A 14,107-nucleotide genomic window follows, 5' to 3' on the forward strand; every position below is an offset into this window, starting at 1 on the left:
TGTCATCAACCGCATGAAGTGAGCAAGTATGAATCATTGGTGATGCAACATAAGCAAGCATAGTAATCAAGTCGTGCAAGCTAGTAGTGCGAAGATGCAATATACTAGAGGAAATCATGGCAATCCTGTCACGTGAGCAAATAGTAGGCATAGACAAAGCACATGACATATCGCAAGCACGAAAGGAAATCATGGTCACGATATCATCATAGGTATGGGTCATAGGTGTAACATGGCAATAAGCAATATCTCCACCAAGCTTGCAAGTACACTTACAAGTACTAGAATCAATCATCATGTGTAATGCAAAGCATGGGTCACAAATGCATGCCAAAGGCGTAGGAATGGTCATATCATGCAAAGTGAACATGGCAAGATGGGCATAGAATATGTATTGGACAATAAACCATAGCCAAGTGAGGGCCATGTAGAAGAAATGCGCGAAGTCTTTGCGCGAAGAGAGCAGTGGGAAAGACAATCCATGGGATCCCAAGTCATCGTTGCTCTCTAGAGCTCGTTTTGTCAACTCATGGGATTGTGAGGTTGACAAGTAAGCATGGGTACCTACACATAGGGATGGCAGTTTTATCCATGGATCTGGGTACCCATGGATACCCGACCCGGTTGGGCAAGGGTATGGAGGGCCTTTCTGCCCATGGATCGATGGATATGGATACTCGCGAATAGCTGGGTCGGGCATGGTTATATTTTCTGCTCCATGGATATCCAATGGATACACATATGATATGTGGGCCCATATGTTAGTGACGCTAGACTAACCACAACTCACATTCACAAAAATGCAAAAGCCCGACCCATGTTTTCTAATTCTCTACCATATTACATGACCTAACAATCATATTAAACCTAGCAACGGCTAGACTGAAGACTAGAACGAGCTGACTAGGAGCTAACTGAATGTACAATCTATTGAATGTGTGAATCTGCCAATGAACATGGTGAATTAATTTGATATTTGTAAGGCTTTGCATGGTGATGTTTCTATGCCCATGGAGCTCCATGGGTACCCAGGTATCAAACGGGTTTGGGCATGGGCATAAGCTCTGCCCATGGATACTTTGGTGGATGGGTAGAGGGTAGAAAGATGGGTCATGGGTTGGATTTGGACTGTCTTCACCTGGTCCAAACCTGACCCATTGCCATCCCTACCTACACAACATAGACACAAACGAAATAAATTGTGTCTGTGGTAAATGTACACATCATCCATGATGATGTGTATGTGCACGTGTGAGTTAGTACAAGATAAGCATCGCTAAAAGAAATTTGATGCATGGTATAAGAACATGTCATCCATCATGAAAGAATAGTTATTGTGTATAACACGATGGGGACACAAATTAAGAATGCAAGTATATGGCACATCAATAGCATGTTTATTCATGGGGAGCATATTGTGCACATAAGTATGAGGATCATGCAACGGATGGGATGGATCAAAATCTCCTAAAATGTATGAGGAAACTATGGGGGTCTCCTCATGAGCCATATTGGAAACATCATATGGAGAAAATGGGCAACACCCAAAACAATGCATATCTGAAGCTAGGTGGTCATGGCATGGCATATGAGATGAAAGATGCAAAGGGAGCATATCAATATCATCATAAGAGAAACAAATGTCGATAACCATGGGCTTGTCATCTATGCCATATGTGCAAATTGGGTTTATTTTAATGGCATATGCATAGTTACTACGACGAGATTGCAAATATGACATATGGTTGATCTCATGCATAGCATATGACAAATCAAGTGGGTTGTCAAACATGATGTGACCTAAAGAATTGTTACAAGAAATCCTATGTAGCATGGCATCACAATTAATAGACTCCACATTAGAATCATCATACTCATCGTAAATGGGCAAGAAATCATCACCTGAGGAAGTCGCATTAGCATGAATCATGGTACTAGGTGGATCAACATCATGCAAGTAATCAATGTCAAGAATGTCCACTTGTGAGACTAGAGCATCACCTTCACCTATGTTACCTTGTTCATTCCACTCTAGTGGTGTAGGTGAGGTGGGTGATAGAGGCTAAGGTGTCCCGATCTTTCGATGAGATGGTGGCTATCGTTTTCTGTGGGAGTCGACCTTGACGATCCGACTACGAACGTGCGAGACGTCGCGCCTTAGCAATCACTAAACCAACTTCCGAGGGTTATTGACCACGCCGGAGCATGATCAACCTGACTACGAGGGTCTGTTTCCTGCGAGCAAACGAAGAACAAGCAAGAAACTGAGATTGCAATCTGGATATTGCGAATATAAGATGAAAGCTTTATTGATCAAGGTGGGGTTCTGTGACGTCTTGGTCTGGTCGTTGGACACAAACGAAGTACGCGAAGTTGCAGCTATGGCGAACTTTTAATCTAAACAAAACCCAAGTATAAACGAAGCCTTAAGGGCTATATATATAGGGAAAAGAGAGGGGATTTTGTCCACCCTTGGCAAGGTGGGACTAAAACACCTCCTAAGTCGTTTCCCCTATAATATGGACTCTAAAAATAGATTACATGGGTCTGGCCCAAAATAAGGTGGCGCAACACCAATAATAAGCTATGGAGGAAATTTATGAAAGGCCATCTTGTATATTTCGTCCATCTTCTTGTATGTCATCATGGTGGCTTCAAAGTCCGGAAATCTCCACTTGAACCTCCGTTCTTGTTCTCTTTGCACGCACCTTCATCTCCGTGCTTGACCATGCTCCAATGTTCATCCTTCTTGTCCGTGCTAGGCCCTTCAATTGCAAGCAACACAAATATATCTAAGTTAGGCAGCATCATATTCTCATGAACACTAGAAACATTACCAAGAAACGAAAGTACCTGATAATTTAATTGGCGTATCTGAGCTCTAGCAACTGTTCCAAGAGGTAAAACAACAGGGGATATGGGTGTAACTGTGGTAGCCATGTCCTCATCATCCTCCCCTTCTTGAAAACAAAGCCATCCTCGGCGTTGCTTAATCTGAAATATGGCTAACAATAGAGATAAGGTGTACACGTTGTATATGTATATGTCATCCATTTTAACTGATCTCAGTTGTGGCACATGTGACACAGTTATACAAGAGCACCCTTCAAAAGTCGTGAAAAGTAAAGCCAATATATTATCACAAGAAGTCAAAGGCATGAAAATATTGCAACTCAGTTTGCACATATAAGTGAAGCTCTTATTCATAATAAAAGATTGGCAATGCTCATCATTAAACCATCCCAACCTTGATGAACCATCACCAAGATTAGAGGTCATATCAAAATGATTAAACATTGGCACAACTATTTTCAAACGTATTTGATCCAAATCTGATATTTTCACTGATTCACATGGTTCTTTTGCATCAATAGTTAATTCAATGGGTTCACTCAAAATTGTTTGATCACATGGCAAAGTCAAATCATGAACATAGTCCTCTAAAATAGCTGGTGTGATCAAAGTAGTGGGTAGCTCATCGCATGGTTCATTTAAATTGACAAGGAATTCATCATACTCATGTGGAGGTGGAAGATCGGTACCTTTGTCATTACCTCTTAGGATCAACAAAGATGATGTAGGCACTCTAGGTGGCGATACGTCACATGGTGGAGCTGATGTAGTGCTCTCAACAATGGATGTTGTTGCCATAGGAGACGCAGTGGTGGAAGGAACAACCGTCGCAACTCGTGGGATTTGCACCTTCCGCTTGTTTATCTTGTGGGCAACACGTCTTGTTATCTCCTGTTCAGCTTTGCAAGCAAGACGAAACAAACGGTCCATAGGATAACATGTTTCATGAATTAGTATCTCCTGAATGTCACGGTTTAATCCTCCCCAAAATCTATCCATAAATTCTTCTTCACTTTCTTCTAAAGAGGAATGCAACAAGGTAGTTTGTAAATCATCATAATATTTCGTTACAGTGTCACTACCTTGTTTTAAATGTTGCAACTTTTTAGTCATGTCACGAGTATAATAAGCGGGGACGAATGTATGTCGCATGGCAAGTTTCAAATCATCCCAAGTAATAGGTATATAATCAGGGTGTAACCGACAATATTCACTCCACCAAACTAAAGCATAACCAGTGAAAGAACCAACCGCAACCTTAACTTTTTTACATTCATCAAAATTATGGGAAGCAAATATAATATTTATGTCGAACTCCCATTCAATATATAAAGTAGGTCTAAAACGGCCATTAAATGATGGTATAGAAACATTAACCTGATCATGTGCATTTGGATGTTTATGCACCTCTCGTGATCGTTGTGGAATTTGCATAGGTGGTGGCACGTCTCCCGCGATCGACAAAGCCCATGGATTGACTCTAGATCCTGTCATGATTAGTAGAAACAAGAAACAAAATCCAAAAATAATGTTCCTATAACTACTAGGATGTGGTAGTAAAACGCTCACAGTAAAGCAAATATCAATGTCTTACCATGCAGCAGGCGGTGATCGGCAACCAGCGGTGTCAAGTAACTCCAAAAGTTGGGTAAAGCGATTGCCAGGTGAACGTATGCATAGACGGTGTAGAAATGTGTGGAGCTGGGTTGGCTTTATATATGTGGGAAAAAATGCTACAACCACGTTAATTAGTGCAAGCTGAAAATTCGTTCAAAGTGGTCGAGTGCTGATCCTAGGCTAGACCGTGCTAGAGGCGCGAGCCTAAGACACAAATGAAATTCACGTGCCCTGACAACCAAGTACTCAAGTTGCAACAAAAAAATATGAGCAACGTAGCAACAAGCCAAATGAGCAATACTACAAGTATGTATGATATCTGCAAATATTTGGTATGTGGCTAATCTCTCTTTTCTTTTGTTTCTGCCTCAATGTCTTTCTCCCTCACGTGCAACTTCTTTTTTTTGCCCGATAAACAATTTCCAAGTACTACCGAACAAACGTGATTGCTCTTTTTTTTCACTATCCAGTTCCTTTTCTTTTTCTTCCTATTCTCTGATTTTCATTTTGAATCCTTCCAAAAGATGAGCACGCAGCACTTTAATGTCTCCTATCCCAAAACTTCCAAAGAAAACATCCACGTTATCCCCTTTCTTTATTGGCTGATCTCTTCTCTTTATTGGCTGATCCCTTTTCTCGTTGTGTTGGCCGATCTGTTTTTTTTTGACTTTCCAATTAGTAGGCACAACTCATGTCCTTCCTTCCTTCCTTCTTTCCCTTTTTTAAAGAAAATTGCCCCAAAAACGGCCACCAACCAAACCGATTGGCACTTGCCTTTTTTTAATCTTTTCCTTATCTCTTTTGGCAACGTCCAAAAATAATTCCTCACAATAAATGCCGATTTCAAAACCACTCAAATTGTGTAATGCATCACAAGAAATATGTAGAGCATTGTTATTCATGGAATGCATATGGTGCAAGCAATTATGGGAATCATGCCAAGTATGGAATGCATCAAATCTCCTAATATGTATGAGGAAACTATGGGGGTCTCCTCATGATCATTAGTGGAAACATCTCTTGGAGAATATTGACAACATCCAAAACAAAGCATATTTGGAACAATGTGGTCATGGTATGGCATAGTAGATGAATTGCGCAAATCATGTAAAGGAAGCATGGCAATATCATCACAAGAAAAACAAAAGCCAATGACCATCATCTCGTCGTCTATGCCATAAGTGCAAATGGGATTTATTGTAATGGGGCATGCATAGTCACTATGTTGAGACTGAAATGATGCAATTTGGGAGATCTCACTCATAGCATATGACAAGTTCAAAGGATTGGCAAACATGATGTGACCAATAGAATTTTCACATGATATCCTATGGAGCATAGCATCACAACTAGGCAAATCAACATGATCATCATCATAGTCATCATAAATTGGTAAGTCATGACATGAAGAAGTCGCACTAGCATGAAGCATGGCAATAGGTGGATCAACATCATGCAAGCAATCATTGGTAAGATAGTCCATTAGTGGGACAAGAGAAGCACCATCACCTATGTTACCTATGGAGCATCGCTCATGTGTTGTAGGTGAGGTGTCAAAGACCAAGTCGTGGTCATCTTCATCGTGATGGAACCATGTGGGTGGTGCATCTTCTTCCACCATGGCCATCGTTGTCTCCATTGGAGGTATGGACTCATCGAGGATAGGCGTGTCGTCATGTAGGAGACCTAGCAGCAAAGAAGAAAACACACTAGGACTAGAGGTTAAGTCGTTAGAAATCAAAGTGGCCTCACATGCCGTGTCAACTACCTCACTCACTAAGTGTTGTGGCTCACTCACTCCCTCTCGGATGCTCTCACTCATATGGTTGGTGGAGTCACTCAAATGGCTCTCAACCTCACATAGGATGTGTGGCATGCTCTCAGGTGTGGGGCTAGTGGTGGTCACACTCATCCTCTCATAGGAAATCCTCTCAATGTCACATGTGGTGGACTCGCTCATGTCACTCATGTGGTGGTGGCTCTCCTCACATGGCAATTGGGGCATCTCGTCACATGTCGTTGTCGGAGAGATGTTGGTGCAAATGTCTCCATTCTCAATCATGTGGATGAAGGCCGAAGATGGCACATCATCAATCTCCTCGAAGACCAAAGATAAGGTCTCATGAGCGGTCTCGTAGCTTGACTCGGAGTATGAGTCCAATATGGGCGCCGTCTTCATGTTGTTGAAGAGGTTCGTGCTCGTCGCCGTGGTCGAAGAGGATGGCCCTTGCTCGACCTTCTTGTCGCCGTCTTGTTGTTGGAGGCCCAAATGATGTGGCACCTCGTAGCTCGTCTCCATGACCGAAGGGAAATTCCCATGCTTGGCCATCTTCCTTGAGGGGCTTCTGAAGATCGAAGTGTCTCCCTCGCTCGTAGTTGGTCGCCTTGTAGTTGAAGATGTCGATGTAGGCGAACTCACGTGAAGTAGGCGAAGATGCCGTACGTCCAAAGGCGAAGATGCCTTGATAGCACTTGGCGAAGATGCCGAAGTGGTTGTTGTAGCCGTAGCGTGCTCTTGGTGGTGCTTGTCTCGCGGTCTTCTCTTGTGGTCATGAAGTTTGGACTTGGTGTGAAGTAGGGCTTGTTGGGACTTGTAGGTAGGCGCATCTCGAGCATCTTCATGTTGATGGTGGCATTGTCGCACTTGAGCTCGTAGTAGATGTCGTTCGTCGTTGTCGTGCACATGTTGCTTGGAGGTGACTTGCCCTTCATGACGAGGTGGATCACGAACATGATGGTGGTCGCCATGGAGATGTGGACGTGGACGTCTTGCGCTTGTGTCACTTGGGCGCTCCGAAGAGGGTCGATGTGCTTGCCGCCGCCTTGAGGATGACGAAGGGGAAGTAGACTTGATCAAGGCCCGAATCTCCTCCATCCTTGCATCTTGCTCCTCCTTTTGTGCGGAAAGCTTGTTGTCGATGTAGTCCCTTTTCCTCGCTTCAGAGTGACGAATGTCAATGGAGAGGTTCTCGATGCGCTCTCGCAATCTTGATTGTGCGCCTTGCATTTGTCGTTGTAGAACGAAGATTGACACTTTGGTGATGTAGTTGTTCATGCCGTCGTTGTTGTGGAAGACCGGAGATGAAATGCCTTGCCTATCCATCACAAGATTCGAGCCAATATGAGTGGAGAAAGAGAAGAACGAATACCAAATGTACCTTCACCGAAGTTGAAAGTGGATCAATGATCACTCCAATGTGGACAAGGAAATAGCACAATTGGTACCAATTCTTGTCGGTTTCTCACACCTACACAAGGAAGGCTTATGGTGGAGCTCGGTGAGGATAGTGGCACAAAAATTTAATGCAAAATGTTAGCAAGAGTCAATAATGTTGAAAGAGATTCACAAATTCGCAAGTGTAACAAGTAGACCAATAGCAATATGTGGCACACGGAAACACACACACGGATAGATAAATGGGGTCGTGCAACCAAGGATGAGCACAAAATGTGGAATCCACGGAAAACGCTCGTGTTGCACAAATCAAGAGAGACGCTAGGACGATTGCTCACTAGGCGGATACGACAGTTGTGCACAACATATAAGATGCAAAATGGATAAACTTTCTATCCCAAGTATGCTATGTATGTATGGTTCCCGGTGTTTGATCCAAGATGATCAGATATGACTATCTTATGCAATGTGGTGGATGCTATGGCTATTGCTTACAAGCTTCTTTGCTTAAAAGCTTATTCTTTTTTCTTTTTTTATATCCACTTTGCGAAATGCACAAACCAAGATAGTAATTGTGTATATGCGGGAACAAACTTGAGGCACACGAGATGATATCATACCAATATGATATGGTATGTATGCAATGTATGGTGTAGATCACTAATATGCACAAGTAACATTGCCGGCAATACTCAAATGGCTAGTCTCGATAGGCAAGTCACGCAAAATGGGCTAGGGGTTATCAATGCAATGGCAAGGGAATATACAATGGAGTGATACCACGATACCAAGATGATATGGAGGTTACCGTCCGTGTCGATGATGAGTTGCGGTGATCTTGATGGAGATACCAAGATGATGGAGACTCGTCCCTAAGTAGCCGAAACACCTTAGGAAACGGAAAACGACAACTCAAAATCTCAAGGACAAAAGTCAAATGGTGGTAGCGGAATGCGGTGGTGTTGCACTAGGCAATGCGGAAGTGGAGGTTATGGTAGTGGACTATACACGGTGTCGGAGTTGAAAGCACGGTCCCTAAGTAGCCTAAACACCTTAGGAGACACAACTCACAACACAAACAAAATTGGGTTAAGTTGAGGTGGCGGAAGTGTATGGTGGGCAAGGTTATGCGGAAATGGTGGTGGTGGTTGATGAAGAAGCGACCGTCCCTAAGTAGCCTAGACACCTTAGAAGACTCAAATCACTCCTCAAGCAACCACTAATGCGATGGGGAACAAAATTGGTTAGGTTTTGGAAGGCTATGGTGGTGTAGCAGATGATATGGTGGAGGGCCTAGGCAAACTTGCCAAATTTCAGAAAAATTGATGGAGTCAAATGATGTTGATGGTATCTTTGTGGGAAGGGGGATGTCAAGAGCTTCAAAACGAGCTAAAGAACGTCAAAAACGGAGTTCGGATGAATTAGTTATGGCCAAAACAAAAATCAGACGAAGTTGATATCTACAGGTAGCGGATGTCCGGAAAAAACGGACGTCCGGTCGCCGGACGTCCGGTCTGGTCGGAAATCCGCTGATTCTGCTCGGGTTAGGGGGTTCCGGTCATTCGGTAAGGTCGGACGTCCGGTGGTTCCTGCGGCTCCGGACGTCCGGTAAGGTGACGGTCGTCCGGTGTATCGGGGTCAACTCTAGATCCGAGATTCGGGATGCGATTTCGGGCAGAATTTGGAGATTTTGGGGTCAAAATTGATGAGATTTCGTGGATGAAAGATGGGGAAACTTGGGGAGATGCTAGATCCACTTGAAACCAAGCAAATCCATGGATCAAAATCAACAAAACATCATCAAACCAACAAATCACAAAAAACATTGGGGCTATTTTTGGTGGGGATTTTCGAATTTAGGACGAAATCAAGCAAAAGAAGGCTAGAAAACGGTGGGGAAGGCTCCGAAATCGTGATCAACGTGGCTCATGATACCAAGATGATGTAGGGTAGGAACCCTATCGCCCGATCTTTCATGAAAGGAGCGGAATCCCGTGAAGAACACGATTAACACAAAGGGGAAAACGAGAGAAAACACTCAAACCAACATGAATAGATCACACATGTGCTAGTTCCTCGAATAAACAAAGTAAGATACATGATCCATGATCAACTAGGGACGATAGACGGTAACCGGTCTTCTACGTGAGTAGGTCTTGAATCCACGAGGGGATCTTCCCTTAGAAAGGGGGCTTGAATCCAAAGGGATCTTCTCCGAGGAGGCCGCGGTCTCTCGCAAGGAGGAGATCTGATATGGATGAGCGTACCTATATCTCTCAAATGAGCTATCACAACGCTAACCCTCAAATGGTGGAGGTGGAGGAGTATATATAGTCTAGGGCCACGAAGGGGTAAGTGAGGGCGAAGGGATACATGGGCTCGACCCGATACACTATGCATAGACAGGCGTCGGACGTCCGACGGGTACCGGACGTCCGGTGGCTCACGAGGGTCCGGTCGTCCAGTACTTGTCGGACGTCCGGCATTTTGGCTCGGTTGACATGGCGCCGGATTTCCGGAGACGGTCGGACGTCCGGTCGCTGGAGTGTGTCGAACGTCCGGGACTTGTCGGACGTCTGCTCGTTTGGCTCGGGTGCGGGATTGCCGATCGTCCGGTCCGGGCCGGTCGTCCGGTGGGTCTTCAGGCGTCGGACGTCCGGTCCTGACCGGTCGTCCGGTGGCTGGAGCTTCTTCCATAGCTCTTCTTCTCGTTCCTCGCGCTTGGTGTCCTCGCCTTCTTGTCCATGGTCTTCCTCTTGGTTCCTGGTCATCCATAGCACACATGTTTCAGGTAGTAGCGATGTCTCACGTATGGAAAGTGATGGTTCGAAGAGGAGCGAGTTCACCTTGTGTCCAATGGTGTATAGATGAGGTCTCGTCTTATGTTCTCTTAGGGCTTGGAGAGTAGTAGGAGTGTACATGGGGATGAACGTGGGATGCTCCGTATCAACCTCCTTCTAGTTAGGTTTAGCATTGGTTTAGCTCATTTTAGAGATAGAGGATTGCTCATCCACATCGGATCTACTCCACGAGAGAGACCGCGGCCTCTACGGAGAAGATCCCTTTGGATTCAAGACCTCCTTTTGGAGAAAAACTTCAAGACCTCCTCACGGAGAAGACCGGTTACCGTGTATCATCCCTAGTTGATGGTGGATCGTTTATCTTACTTTATGTACTCGAGGATCTAGCACATGTGTGACTATTTCTTGTTGGTTGAGTGATTCTCTCGTGTTTCCCCTCGTTTTCACCCTCGTGTTCCTCGTGTTCTTCGTGGGATCCGCTCCTTTCGTGAAATATCGGCCGATTAGGGTTCTACCCTACATCATCTTGGTATCATGAGCCAGGTTGATCACGATTTCGGAACCTCGCTATTGTGTTTTCTAACCTAATTTTGTTGTGTTCTTCCCCAATTTCGAAAATTCCCCACAAAAATAGCCCCAAATTTTTTTGTGATTTGTTGGTTTGACGAAGTTTTGTTGATTTTGATCCATGGATTTGCTTGGTTTCGAGTGGATCCAGCATATCCCCAATTTTCCCCACTTTCCATCCACAAAATCCATCAAATTTTGCCCTTGGAATCATCAATTTCTGCCCCAAACGAGATCTGGATTCGTCGGGCCGGACATCCGGGCCAAAGGCCGGACATCCGGGCCATCGGGCCAGACATCCGGGCCCCAAGCCGGACATCCGGCTCCTGGAGCATAAAACCCGCACGGTTCTGGACATCAGCCCACAGATATCCAGCCCCCACCCCCGGATGTCCGGCCCTTGGGATTTCAGCCTTCCCCGTTTCACCGTTTTGTCCATAACTAATTCATCCGGAGTCCGATTTTCGCGTTCTTTAGCTCATTGAAAAGCTCTTGACATCCCCCTTCCAACAAAAATACTACCATAACCATTTGACTCCATCAAATATTTGGAACTTTGGCATCTTTGCCTAGGGCTTTCACCACAACCTCCGCATAACCACCACCGACTTCCGCAACCTAACCAATTTTGTTACCCATCGCATTAGTGGTTGCTTGAGGAGTGATTCGAGTCTCCTAAGGTGTTTAGGCTACTTATGGATGATTGCTTCTTCATCAACCACCACCACCACCATAACTCCCGCATAGGCTTACCCACACTACACTTCCGCCACCGCAACTTAACCCAATTTTGTTTGTGTTGTGAGTTGTGTCTCCTAAGGTGTTTCGGCTACTTAGGGACCATGCTCCCAACTCCGACACCGTGTATAGTCCACCACCTTAACCTCCATTTCCGCATTGCGTACTCCACAACCCATCATTGCATTTCCGCAATCCCTTTGAGCTTACGCAACCACCATCGCATTCCCGCTACCACCATTTCACATTTGAGATTTTGAGTTCGCGGTTTTTCCGTTTCCTAAGGTGTTTCGGCTACTTAGGGACGAGTCTCCATCATCTTGGTATCTCCATCAAGATCACGGCCACTCATCATCGACACGGACGATAACCTCCATGTCATCTTGGTATCATGGTATCCCTGCATTGTATATTCCCTTGCCATTGCATTGATAACCCCTAGCCCATTTTGCGTCACTTGCCTATCGAGACTAGCCATTTGATTATTGTCGGCAACGTTACTTGTGCACATTAGTGATCTACACCATACATTGGATACATACCATATCATATCGGTATCATCATATCATCTCTTGTGCCTCAAGTTTGTTCCCGCATATACACAATTACTATCTTGGTTTGTGCATTGTGCAAAAGTGGCCATACAAAAAAAGCAAAGAAAGAATAAGCTTTTAAGCAAAGAAAAAGAGTGAACAAAGAGCTTGTAAGCAAGTGCCATAGCACCATACCACATTGCATATAAGATTTTCATATCCGATCATCTTGGATCATACCACCGGAACATCATATACATAGAATACTTCGGATAGAAGTCATTGCATTTTTGTCTCCTATAGGTTGTGCAGAAGTGTCGTATCCGCCTATTGAGCAATCATGCTAGCGTCTTTCTATAGTTGTGCAACAAGAGCATTTTCCATGGATTCCACATTTTGAGCTCATCCTTGGTTGCACGACCCCATTTATCTAGCCGTGTGTGTGTTTCCGTGTGCCACCAATATTGCTATTGGTCTACTTGTTACACTTGCGAATTTATGAATCTCTTTCAACATTATTGACTCTTGCTAACATTTTGCATCAAATTTTTGTGCCACTATCCTCACCAAGCTCCACCATAAGCCTTATTTGTGTAGGTGTGAGAAACCGACAAGAATTGGTACCAATTGTGCTATTTCCTTGTCTACATTGGAGTTATCATTGATCCACTTTCAACTTCGGTCAAGGTACATTTGGTATTCGTTCTTCTCTTTCTCCCACTCATATTTGCTCGAGTCTTGTGATGGCTAGGCAAGGCATTTCATCTTCGGTCTACAACAACAATGATGAGTTCCATGCCACGAACAACTCCATTGCCTCCAAGATACAAGCTCAAATGGAGGAGATCAAAGCCCTCATCAAGTCCTACAAGCGAACTTCCTCATCTTCGAGAAGACGCTTAAGAGCACATGTCTCCGAGCTACCATCTCCGGCAAAATCAAATCGACATCGACACCATCACCAACAAGGACGTGAAGGTCAAGAGCTCAACACCAACAACCGCTCAACGACTTCACCATCGCCCTTGGCATCTTCGCCAAGCGACTTCAAGGCATCTTCGCCTATGGACATACGACATCTTCGCCCACAAGCACTTCAAGAGAAGCTCCCCAAGCTCAAGTCCGTGACTTCCATGAGCTACTAAGACCTCGACACCGACCATGAGATTCCTTTCTATGGGACTCTAGAACCCGAGGAGTATCTCGAGTGGGAGCTTTTGATGGACGACTACCTCGATCTACATGAAGTTCCCCCCGAAGATCAAGTGAAGTGCACCACAAGGAACTTCCACGACTACGCGTCCACATGGTGGCTTCACGCACCTTCGGAGACCTACGACATGAGTTGGTGCAAGATGAAGAGAGCTTTGCGGCGAGAGTTCATGCCTCCAACCTACACGGAACAACTTCAACACCAATTGGAGAACACCTTCCAAGGATCCAAGTCCATCGACAAGTAGTTCAAGGAGATGAAGATTGCCTTGCGATGAGCCGGTGTGGACGACCCCATTTCGATGAAGTTCCACTTAATGATGGGATTACACAACGACATCTCCAAGACAATCTTCCTCGAGAACTACAAGTCCCTCGACGACAACTACATTGGTGCTCTCAAGGCGGAACAAGAACTCATGAAGGCCAAAGCTTCTCCACCCCAAGCTCACTTCGCGATGACCAAGCTCCATGAGAACGAGCATGAGGCTAGTACCACCAAGATGTCCAAGCCCGACGAGCTCCAAGACGATGCTCCCAAGTTCGACTTCACCGCCATCCCTCTTTGTGGCATTGATGATGCCGAGTCTACTTCGACTCTTTTTCAAGAT

The sequence above is a fragment of the Triticum urartu genome, chromosome 5A (assembly GCF_056163025.1).
Source record: "Triticum urartu cultivar PI428250 chromosome 5A, HENAU_Tu73, whole genome shotgun sequence".
NCBI lineage: Eukaryota > Viridiplantae > Streptophyta > Magnoliopsida > Poales > Poaceae > Triticum > Triticum urartu.